We start from the raw sequence: 12,049 nt of genomic DNA, 5'->3' as shown, positions 1-12,049 counted from the left end.
GCACAGGAGAAGTTCTCTTGTCTTCAGTTCAGAACCCCATCCACTGCATTTAAATGCAAGGGGACCAGCATTTGGATCAGAGTCCATGGCCATTACCCTTAACACCCATGCAAGGGGACTAACTTAACTTTTAATCTCTAAGTTTGCAGCATTTATTGACCTACTAAAGGAAGGTCTTTGACTAACACAGCCACTGATCCTAAAGAGCAAGGTGAGGGATCTAGCCTCAGAGCCTAGAAAGCTATTGGACTGACTCTTGGGAGCATACATATAGGGACTCTATCTTCTATCACTGCCTGCAAGGATGAGAAAGAGAAAAGGAGAAGACATGCTACTAAAACCAGATGAAGCAAAAGAACAACCAAGGGGAGAAACATCGTTACTCTAAGAACTATGAAGCGCATTTTCAAAGCACTTAGACTTACAAAGTTATGTGAAGGGGCATTTTCGATATGATGTCTAAATCCAGCTATGGACATTTTGCTGAAAACATCCAAAAATCAAGTAGTGAAAATGACTATTTTCAAACCAGAACAACTTCTATATCTTTTTTCTTTGAAAATGACAATTTCCTAGATGTTGTTGTGTTTAGTACGTTTATCTTTTTGGACCATTTTCCCCAAAATAAAGGAGTGTGGTAGCCGTATTAGTCCACTCTTAAGGTTATCAATAGAAATCAAACAAAATAAAACATGGAAAAGAAAATAAGATGATACCTTTTTTATTGGACATAACTTAATACATTTCTTGATTAGCTTTCGAAGGTTGCCCTTCTTCGTCAGATCGGAAATAAGCAAATGTGCTAGCTGACAGTGTATATAAGTGAAAACATTCAAGCATTATTATGATAGTCTGACAGGGTGGGAGGATGGGGGTGGGTCGGAGGTATGCATGGGGACATCAAAGCATATCATTGATATTCTAACAGGATGGGTGTGGGTAGGTGAGGGGAGGGTGATCAACAGAGACATACAGTTTTATGGTTTATAATGGGCTAGGAACCCCAGGTTCTTGTTAAGTCCTTTCTGTTGGGTGTTAAAATATTCAATCATTCTGACTTCAAAGGTCTTACGTTCTTGTATGGTTTTAAAGTTACCTTTCAGTATTCTCACTGTGAAATCACTGATACAGTGTCCTGGTTCTGTGAAGTGCTGTCCCACCGGGGTGGGGGCCCTACTGGCTGTATTATTCATGTGATGTCTATGTAAATTGAATCTTGTCTTAAGCATCTGGCCTGTTTCTCCAATATAGCATCCTTCGTTACATTTTTTACACTGAATGATATATACCACATTGGAAGATGAGCAAGTGAAAGATCCCTTTATGTTGAATATCTTTCCTTTGTGGATGACTTTGGGGTCCTGTGAAATATTTTGGCATAGTTTGCAACTGGATAAATTACAGGGAAGTGTGCCCTTCTGTTTCTTTTCAGTCTGTGATGGAAGTTTACTTCTGATTAGCTTGTGTTTTAAATTGGGTGGCTGTCGGAAGGCCAGTACTGGTGGGGATGGGAATATCTCTTTCAGTAATTCATCCTCCTGGAGTATAGGTTGTAGATCTCTTATGGTTTTCCTCAGTTTTTCCAGCTCTGGATTGTATGTCACTACAAGCGGGATTCTGTCTGTGGATTTTTTCTTTTTGTACTGTAGCAGATTCTCCACAAGATACCACCGTATCTGCTCTGACCCAGGGGACAGAGACAGACACCTTAAAAGCCTGACTGAATCCTTCAAACAGAAGGGCTACAACCCCAAAATAATCTCCAAGAATATTGCCTCCTCCCTCAAAACACCCAGGGAGAATCTGCTACAGTACAAAAAGAAAAAATCCACAGACAGAATCCCGCTTGTAGTGACATACAATCCAGAGCTGGAAAAACTGAGGAAAATCATAAGAGATCTACAACCTATACTCCAGGAGGATGAATTACTGAAAGAGATATTCCCATCCCCACCAGTACTGGCCTTCCGACAGCCACCCAATTTAAAACACAAGCTAATCAGAAGTAAACTTCCATCACAGACTGAAAAGGAACAGAAGGGCACACTTCCCTGTAATTTATCCAGTTGCAAACTATGCCAAAATATTTCACAGGACCCCAAAGTCATCCACAAAGGAAAGATATTCAACATAAAGGGATCTTTCACTTGCTCATCTTCCAATGTGGTATATATCATTCAGTATAAAAAATGTAACGAAGGATGCTATATTGGAGAAACAGGCCAGATGCTTAAGACAAGATGCAATTTACATAGACATCACATGAACAATACAGCCAGTAGGGCCCCCACCCCGGGGGCCTACAGAACCAGGACACTGTATCAGTGATTTCACAGTGAGAATACTGAAAGGTAACTTTAAAACCATACAAGAACGTAAGACCTTTGAAGTCAGAATGATTGAATATTTTAACACCCAACAGAAAGGACTTAACAAGGACCTGGGGTTCCTAGCCCATTATAAACCATAAAACTGTATGTCTCTGTTGATCACCCTCCCCTCACCTACCCACACCCATCCTGTTAGAATATCAATGATATGCTTTGATGTCCCCATGCATACCTCCGACCCACCCCCATCCTCCCACCCTGTCAGACTATCATAATAATGCTTGAATGTTTTCACTTATATACACTGTCAGCTAGCACATTTGCTTATTTCCGATCTGACGAAGAAGGGCAACCTTCGAAAGCTAATCAAGAAATGTATTAAGTTATGTCCAATAAAAAAGGTATCATCTTATTTTCTTTTCCATGTTTTATTTTGTTTGATTTCTATTGATAACCCCAAAATAAAAAAAGCCCAAGCGAAAAATGCACAAAATCAAGCCATTGGGACAGAGGAGGAGCCAGCTTTCCTAGTAGACTGGCAATCCAGCAGAGCAGTAGGGCATCCTGGGGGGCACTGCAGTGGACTTCACATAAAAGGTCCTAGTTACACATCTCACCATTACACACTTATATTGTATGGTGAGTCCTTTAAAACCCATAAAAAATCTACTGTACCCAACTATACACCACTGCAATAGCCCTGATAGCTGCAGGTGCCACTTATATGTGAGGACAGTAGATTTGGGGGGTTTTTTTTGTGGAAAGGGGAGCTGACACTTAATACATAATTAGAGTGAATTATAGGCCTGGGTGACCTTCTGTACAGTATACTGCACCAACCTGGAACCTGCTTGCTGCTCTAATAGGACAGGCCATAACATCTGAAGCTGTCATAGAGGCTGGTATGTACTGTTTCATTTACATCTTTGTGGGGTGGGAGGGGATCAGTGACCACTAAAGGAGCAAGGAGGTATCATTCTTTATTCCTGCAGTGGTCATCTGATCATTTAGGGCACATTTTGTGGCTTATTCGTTAATAAAAGAGGTCTAGACCAAAACATCCAACTTAGAGCCTTGGATTTTTTTGTTTTGTTCCATTATGTTAGAAAAATGTCCAAGTGCTAGGAATGCCCATATCCCGCCCTTCACACGCTCATGACATGCCCCCTTGTGATTTGAATGCACTTCTGATGGACTTCATATAAAAACGTCTAAAATTTGGTTTTGAAAATATCAATTTGGATGTTTTTCTGAGAAAAACAACAAAATGCAGATTTATGCCACTTTTTGGATGTTTTTCTCTTATGAAAATGAGCTCATAGCAATCTATGGAACGTTGTAATTCTAAGCGCTTTGAAAAAGAGCCCCTTAATCGAATAAAAGAAAAGTAAGAAGGGAAATAGTGAGGAATGTAACTGTTACTATTTTACTCTGGAACAAATGTCCCTGTTATTGTACTATTCAAGTTACTGTAAATATTACATACTTTGGAATAAATCTATGTGGATTGATTTATTGAGTGTAAGGAGTATATTGAGAGTGTAGATAAAAGTGTCAGTCAGCCTCCAAGCTCTACTCTTCTCAACTCTGCCCTCAAACCTGTCCAAGAAATATATTTGTGTAGCTCAGCTGATGCTGACTGGTCAACCTAGGGTTTCAATAGAAATTCACAACTGCTTACTGCTTAACATTTCTAAAGCGCTACTAGGATTACGCAGCGCTGTACAATTTAACATAGAGGGATGATCCCTGCTCAAGGAGCTTACAATCTAAGAGACAAGTGGACGGACAGTCCGATAGGGGCGGTCAAATTGAGGCAGTCTGGGTTTAGTGAACGGAAGAGTTAGGTGCCGAATGCAGCATTGAAGAGGTGGGTTTTAAGCAAAGACTTGAAGATGGGCAGGGAGGGGGCTTGGCGTAAGGGCTCAGCTCAGGAAGTAGTTTTTTTGTTTGTCAAACTCTGCTCATGAATTTTCTGGCTTTGAGTTAACATGGGATAAAATGTAAAGCAGCAGTAGAAGAAAAAACAGATTGCTTCTCTAATCTACTTGTTTGTGCTGAAAACTGACAGAGAAAATCATATCAGGTTGTTAAGGATCTAACAAGCCCATTAAATATCTTTGGAAATGATCCTAAGATAGAATCATGACAAAAGTAGTATCTGGAAAGATGAGGATGATAGCAGGTGATTTACAGTAGCTGAGATGATTAGGAGATTCTACTTGTTTGCTATCCCTACTTTGTCCAAATATTGAAATATTTGAGAGACTTCAGGATAATAAACTTAGCTAAAAGCAGCATAACTCTAAATACAAATGCTTCCAGATGCTCCTTGGACCCTATTTCATCTAGATTTGTAAAATATATAGCAGAAGTGTGTGTGTGTGTGGGGGGGGGGGGGGGGGGGGGGCGGTGTTTACCCTAAATGGCCTATATCATCAATATCAGTTTGGAGCTGGGTGAGTGAATTGTCAATTTTTATCCCTTAATTGTCTCCCAATTTCTTTAATATAGTCATTTTTGTTCATAACAACAATAGACCCACCCTTTTCAGCCTGCTTAATTACAATGTTGATGTCCTTCCGCAAAGATTCAGTTATATTTTTCTCTTTTTTAGTTGTATTGTAATAAATCTTTTCTTACTTTCTTCTAGCTCCTTAATTTCTTTCAGCACTATACTTTCATATGTTTTCCATGGCATAATGTGTATTACCAGGTGGCATCCATTTACTGTCCTTTTTGACAATAGACATTTTAACATTGCAAGTTTTGTTCCTAGAAAAATAATCAATGATTCTAGTTTTCTAGTCAGTTTAAATAGATCCACTCTGTTATTAAAGGCATTGTTCTTGGGGGTGGGTGTGAATGTCATGCCCTTTTCCAGCACTGCAATTTCTTCATTATTCAAAATTATTTCTGATAAACACTTTACCTACACATTGTAAACCTCCACTTCCCCAATAGCAAAGGCGTGAAATACAAAACGTTACACGCGTCAACCTTTTCTCACAAGAGCACGCAGCTTTGGAATACACTGCCGCGCAACCTAAGAACAACCAACGAGCAAGCTTCCTTCCGCAGATTATTGAAGACCTATCTTTTTGAACAAGTCTACGGAAAAAAAACAAAACACATAAAGTCCATACTTACTGTTCACTAATGCATCGTACATTCATCTCAGAACTCCCACTCCCGTATTATCACATCACTCATACCTTTACTCACAGAAAGTTATATACCATATGACTTCATGTCTTTTTATCGCCCCTAAGCTACCATTGTTTCCTTCCAAAGTTGCAATACCTATGTTCCATTATTACATCCCTTAACGACACCTCAATTGTTTCGCTTAACCCTGCATAATATAATCCCTATCTGTAACAAATTGTATTTCCAACATTCAACTCATATTGTAAGCCACACTGAACCCGCAAAAAGGTGGGAAAATGTGGGATACAAATGCAATAAATAAATAAATAAAATAAATGGTGGAATCTCTCCTCCAGAGTTTTTTCATTTAAAAAAAACATTGCTTCTAGGTGGTGTAGTATAGAGAAGCTAAGGGGTCAAACACTTCTTCAAACCGAATCGGAGAAAATCTTTCTTCAATCAACGTGTAATTAAACTCTGGAATTCGTTGCCAGAGAATGTGGTAAAGGCGGTTAGCTTAGCGGAGTTTAAAAAAAGGTTTGGCCGGCTTCTTAAAGGAAAAGTCTATAGACCGTTATTAAATGAACTTGGAGAAAATCCATTATTTCTGGGATAAGCATTATAAAATGTTTTGTACATTTTTGGGATCTTGCCAGGTATTTGTGACCTGGATTGGCCACTGTTGGAAACAGGATGCTGGGCTGGATGGACCTTTGGTCTTTCCCAGTATGGCAATACTTCTCCTAAAGTTCCTCTCATATATTGGACTATTATTGGATACATCTCTAATGGATTTTTGTTTTGGTGAACTTTGAACATTGCTTTTTTGTAAAACCTACTTGTTTATAATTCCTAACCTTAAACTTTTCCTTCTGTGATGGGTAAACCAGACTAGCTTTATAATCAAATTCATCCCTTTTAAACTTCTTGTACTTTATTTATTTCAACTCTTTCCAAAAATCCTTCTAGTTGTATATTATAATCTTCATATACTACAGTAAAACAAGGATCATTTTCTTTTAAAAAAAAGTTAATTAATTGTCTAATTTTTCTTTAACTTCATTCGATTTATTGGTGACTGTCTCTATAAAATAACAAAAGATCACGGAAGCACTTGTATAATACCGATTTCCATTTAATCATAAAATCAACATCAACAGCAAACATTTTAGGTTCTTTATTTACTCTAACCCCCTTAGGAATATGTTTATATCTACAATAATCTAAAAGATGTAAATTAGTTCTAACCAGTCTCTTGCTGTACTTAATAATATTTAATATTATCTTCCCAATGGGAGATATAATCTTTGTCAGTATTCTCGGTTTCACTTTCCTTGAAGAAAGCTTCCTTAGGGAGCAATTTCTCCAAAACTCAAAATATCTTTCCATGGTGAGAATGACATATTTCCTCAATCCCAAGCAAGGAGCACAAGAGAGGGGAGTCTGTAGTCTGCAAATGGTGCAGAGAGCAGTAAAAAAAAAAAAGCAGAATACACGTATCGTTGTTCTTAAATTTTTATTCAGCAATGGCGATCTCACACAGAATTGTCCAACGTGGACCATATTTTGCCTAAGCCACAAGGCAGCATCAGGGGTTATCCACTGAAAACTGTGCTTGTCAAGAATTTTACAATTAGAAAGGAACTCTTGAAACTCAAGAAGAAGAGTAGAGAAGAGAGGGTGGTATGCACATTAGATTGTAATCATTTATCAAAGGATATCACTAGAATATTGAAAAAGCATTGGCATTTTATCCAGAATATTGACTTATTCCACAACAGTGAACTTCTCGTTGCTTACAAAGAGAATAGGAACCGGGAAGATCTCTTAGCTCTATCTGCACTCCCACAATCAATGGTTACAGTGAAAAATAATGTTTTTGGACACTTCCCCTGTGGAAGTTGTTCCATTTTCAATGTAAATCTCAAAATAAGGTCCTTCTGTCACCCGATTATCAATGGTTTTTATTTGAGTTTTTAAGTCACTTCTTTAAATGACTTTTTATATTTTATATTTTTTTTAATGTTATTGAGAGTTTTTTTTTATAATCTTATCTGCTTCAAATGAACTACTTTGTTTTTAAGAGTCTTCCCCTTGTTCCAACAAGCATATGATGTCATTGGCATGCATATGTGTATCATTGGAATGTATAGCATCTTTGGTTTTGTGAGCCATTTTTAAATTTTTGAAGCAGCAGTTTTTGGCGTAAAACATTTTACTTGATAGCCACATACACGCTAAGTATTTTATGTAAATTGGATTGAGTTTTAAGTGCTTTTCTGACTTGATTATTCAGAGTAAGATTTTATTGTAATTAAAATCATGCACACTGCCTGAAACAGTAATAGCTAAGGCAGGGGCATATCTACCATTGAGTGATCCCAACAAAATGCACAGGGCTGCCCAATGGTACAAGCCACCAGCTGTTCTCTGCTATTCATCCCAACTATAGGTCATCTCTCTTGTTTCCTTTCCTCAACCCTATTCTCCGGTGTCTGGTATCACTCTCTCCATTTCTTCTTCCCCCTCCCCCTAGTGCCAGTCTGGCATCTCTCTCTTAGCTCACACCCTCAAGTGATCCTCCAGAGGCCCAGCGGATGATCAGTACAGTTAGCGATGTAAGCTACTTGAAGCTAGCCCTGCTGGGGCCTTTCTTCTGTTGTTTCTGCCCACAGGAAGTTACATCACAGGAGGGAGGACATGGCAGAGGAAATACCCCAGAAGGGCTGGCTGCAGGTAGCCTATTTACATCACTGTCTCTTCTGGTCACCCACTGGGACTCTGGAGGATCACTGGGAGCAGAAAAAAACACCAGGGGGGACAGGAGCAGAGAAAGATGCTAGACCCATGAGGGAGACAGATATTGGACCTACGTGGGGCGGGGGAGGGGAGGTAGTAGCTGATAGATTTATTGGAGCTGCATTGGACGAGACAGAAAGAGATGCCAAGCCTACACAGCCCCACATGGGGGGGGGGTGGTTAAAGAGTAGAGAAAGAGATGCTGGATCCACATGGTGGGAGGCAGCAGAGAATGATGCTGGACCTGCATGGGGGGAGGCAGCAGAAAGAGATACCAGACCCATGTGGAGGAGGTGTAAGGAGGGGAGATAGAGGAGAAAAGATGCTGGACCTGGGGGGAAATGGTGGGAAGACAGAGAGAGAGAGAGATACCAAAAAAGGGAGGAAGAGGAGAAATGTTGGACCTTGGGGGGGGGGGGGGGAGCTGAGTGAGAGATATCCAGATCAAAAGCTGGGAGAGAGAGAGGGGGAGACAGATACCAAACCACAGGGGAAGGGGTGGATCAAAGAGTGAAAGGGAGAGATGCTAAACCACAGGGGGAGGGATGGGTCAGAGTGCGAAAGGGAGAACAAATGTGGGCGCTAGAGGCCATTAGCTCCAGCCTAGCCCCCCCGAAGCACATCACTCTTACCACTTGGGGGTGCACAGAGCTGTTGTATGGCTGTCGGCTCTGCCAGCCCCCTGTCCCAGAACAGGAAGGAACATCAGAGGGGGCATGGAACTGGTGGAGCTGACAGCCGTGCAACAGTTCCAAGCAACCCCTTGCTGCCTGCACCCTGGGTGCACCGCCCTCACTGCCCCACCCTTGGTACGCTACTATTAATGCCAATTAGTGCTGATAATTGCTTGCTAACATCCACTTAACAGCACTGATTAGCTAGTTAATCAATTAAGTTACATGCATTGTTATAGAATACGCTTTGATTTCCCCATGGAAATTAAGGCGCAATATATAGAATCCCGGGGTAAGGGGGGAAATTATCAACATGGGCTACCATTTTAAGGCATATTATTTTACTGTTAACTCCAATTATTACTAAATAGATTTCATTGCATAAAATGGGGCCTGTGCTAAAATAACATGAGTGGTAAAAATAACATGTCTTTATAGTAAACCATGTTGGTAACTCAATCTCTTTCCCTATTTCTGTAAATACTCATTGAGAAGATCCAGAATCAAGCACACTTTCTATTTTAGCCAAAGTTTGGTAAAAACATACAAAAGGTGTGGTTGTTATGGCTTCCCCCAAAATATTGCATGCATAATCCAAATATGAACTGAGAGTCATATGGATCTTTCTGACTTCTGATACGAATCTTAGCTACTTCCCTTGTCCACTTCACAAGTCTTTCTAGATTTTCACTGCTTTCTTCCTGTAGTTCAATTTCCCTTTTTCTAAGACACACATTTTTTCCTCCCACTCATAAAGGCTCTATTTCTGTCAGTCTCCCATCAAGTGAAATTGTTCCTAGCTGCAAAGAATGATGGAACATAACTGTCAGTGGAGCTGCCAAAGCCTTTTCCAGCTTCCTTAATACTGCAGGATGTACTCCATCTGACTTCACTGCTTTTTCTATTTTCAGTTTTGTTCCATCCTGTGCAGCCTTTTCTGTGAATGGACTGATAAAACAGCCCAATGCAAAAAAAAAATTTTTAAATAGGTGTTTAAACACCAGAAAATACTACTTTATCACCCCTCCTCTGGCATGCCTTGTACCCTTCACTTACCCCCCTGTTTACAAAATTGCGCTAGCAGCTGCCATGTGGCATTACCAACATAGCCCATTCAAAGTGAATGGGCTGCCGCTAGCGCGGCTTTGTAAACAGGGGCCTTAGTTTTTGTGCCTTTTCTGTACTGACAGCTTCTAAGTAATACAAATGCACATATTTAATTCTGCTAGAAAAAGTACCCAGCAATAGTAACTATGCTATGACCAACTAGGTGCCATGTTTTGCTGAATAGTTGCCTCAGGGGAACAGTGTATTCACTCCACATAGCTCAATGACCTTTACTCTCAATCTGAGGTCAAGCAAGTTGGAAAGAAATTGCAATGTATTTGATAGGCATCAGTTTTCAATGAATATACAGTACCTACTGTTCTGAATGTAACTTGCCTTGAACTAAACACTGGAAGGCCGTGAGCTAAATACTAAATAAAATATTTTGATCTAATTGTTGGTGTTTTTGTTTACTGTGAGCTCTGGTGGTAACAACTTCACCTGGATAGAGCTGATGAAATGAGAGATCGAATGAACGATTATTTTATCTGCACAGCAAATTACAAAAATAGATACTGGATATAGAACAGCGTTTAAAATTAGAAGGGATTGGCAGCTGAAGTTATGAGCTAATTTCACAGCATTTTTAATATTGCCTCTGCTTGGTTCCATGTTCTGATGGCTCGCATTTTGATTAAATTCTACTGTTGATTGATAAGTGAAGCTATTGGGCTGTGCAGTACAGAAGGATTATACATTTTTAAATAATTGGCATTCTAGGAAGGTAGCATATGTGCTTATGGTGGTCATTATAGAAATCCTATTCATGATTTAGATGTGCATAAACCAGCATTTAGATGTGTATACAGCATATATATCTAAATCCCGATTTTAGAAAGCCAGGAAAAACAGGTCCAAATTGTGAATATGTGCATATTGCAAGGAGGCATGTTTTGGGTGGGACTAGGCTGGGTTACAACGTACAAGTGTATTCCCCATAGGAGTGGCCTAGTGGTTAGGGTGGTGGACTCTGGTCCTGGGGAACTGAGTTCGATTCCCACTTCAGGCACGGACAGCTCCTTGTGACTCTGGGCAAGTCACTTAACCCTCCATTGCCCCAGGTACAAATAAGTACCTGTATATGTAAGCCGCATTGAGCCTGCCATGAGTGGGAAAGCGCAGGTTACAAATGTTACAAAAAAAAAAACCGCACGTTTATGTCCCCTGAGATTAAAGTCAGGACTTACACCTACTCTTGTGGATACCTTAGGTTATGCAAAGGTGATTGTGTTGTACAGTGCTCTACTGGAGAGATTAGGGAAGGTCACCCGCTTACTGCCCAAGGATTTTCACTCTCTCCTCCCTCTGAAAGAAGTACTGTAAATGATATTGGGCACTGTGACAGCTTGCAGAAGCAAATGTATATGGTTCTAAAATAGCAGACATACATATGTCTGTGTCAGAACAACAGGGGCCGACTGACCATTGGTACAATAGGGCAGTGCCTGAAGGCCCTAACTTCTATCTAATTTAATTACTTTTGATAAGTGGTTGGGGGGGCCCATATCCCTTTTTACCTAAGGGCCCCGATCACTGTTAGTCTGCCCCTGCATGCCCATTGATATTTTAGATTTTGACACTTGTAAAATAGATGCTGCTGAATGTAGCCAGTGCATAGATATCCATTCCTGCATTTATTATAGAAAAGGCTCTATGTCAACAGATCCAAAATAACATAATCATGTAACTAAATATTGCAAGATATGTTTATCTTCAAGAAAAGTTTCTAGGTGAGTAGGATCTAAAAAAAAAACAACAACATGTGATCAGATATGTACAAGGAAATCTAAGAGAAAAGGCAGCCATCACAGCTAAAACCTTAGGCTTTAGCTAAAGAAACGGTCTCCTATGATATTATGTTTCCTTGGCTACATCAGGAAATACAGATATTTGTTGACCACAAAACAGTGCTTGTCTTTTAGAGAAATACAGTTTCAAATATTCTTCTTGATAGTCTCAGAAACAAATGTTACCAACAAAGTGGAATGT

The sequence above is a fragment of the Microcaecilia unicolor genome, chromosome 1, assembly GCF_901765095.1.
Source record: "Microcaecilia unicolor chromosome 1, aMicUni1.1, whole genome shotgun sequence".
NCBI lineage: Eukaryota > Metazoa > Chordata > Amphibia > Gymnophiona > Siphonopidae > Microcaecilia > Microcaecilia unicolor.
Note: the sequence above shows the minus strand (reverse complement) of the source record.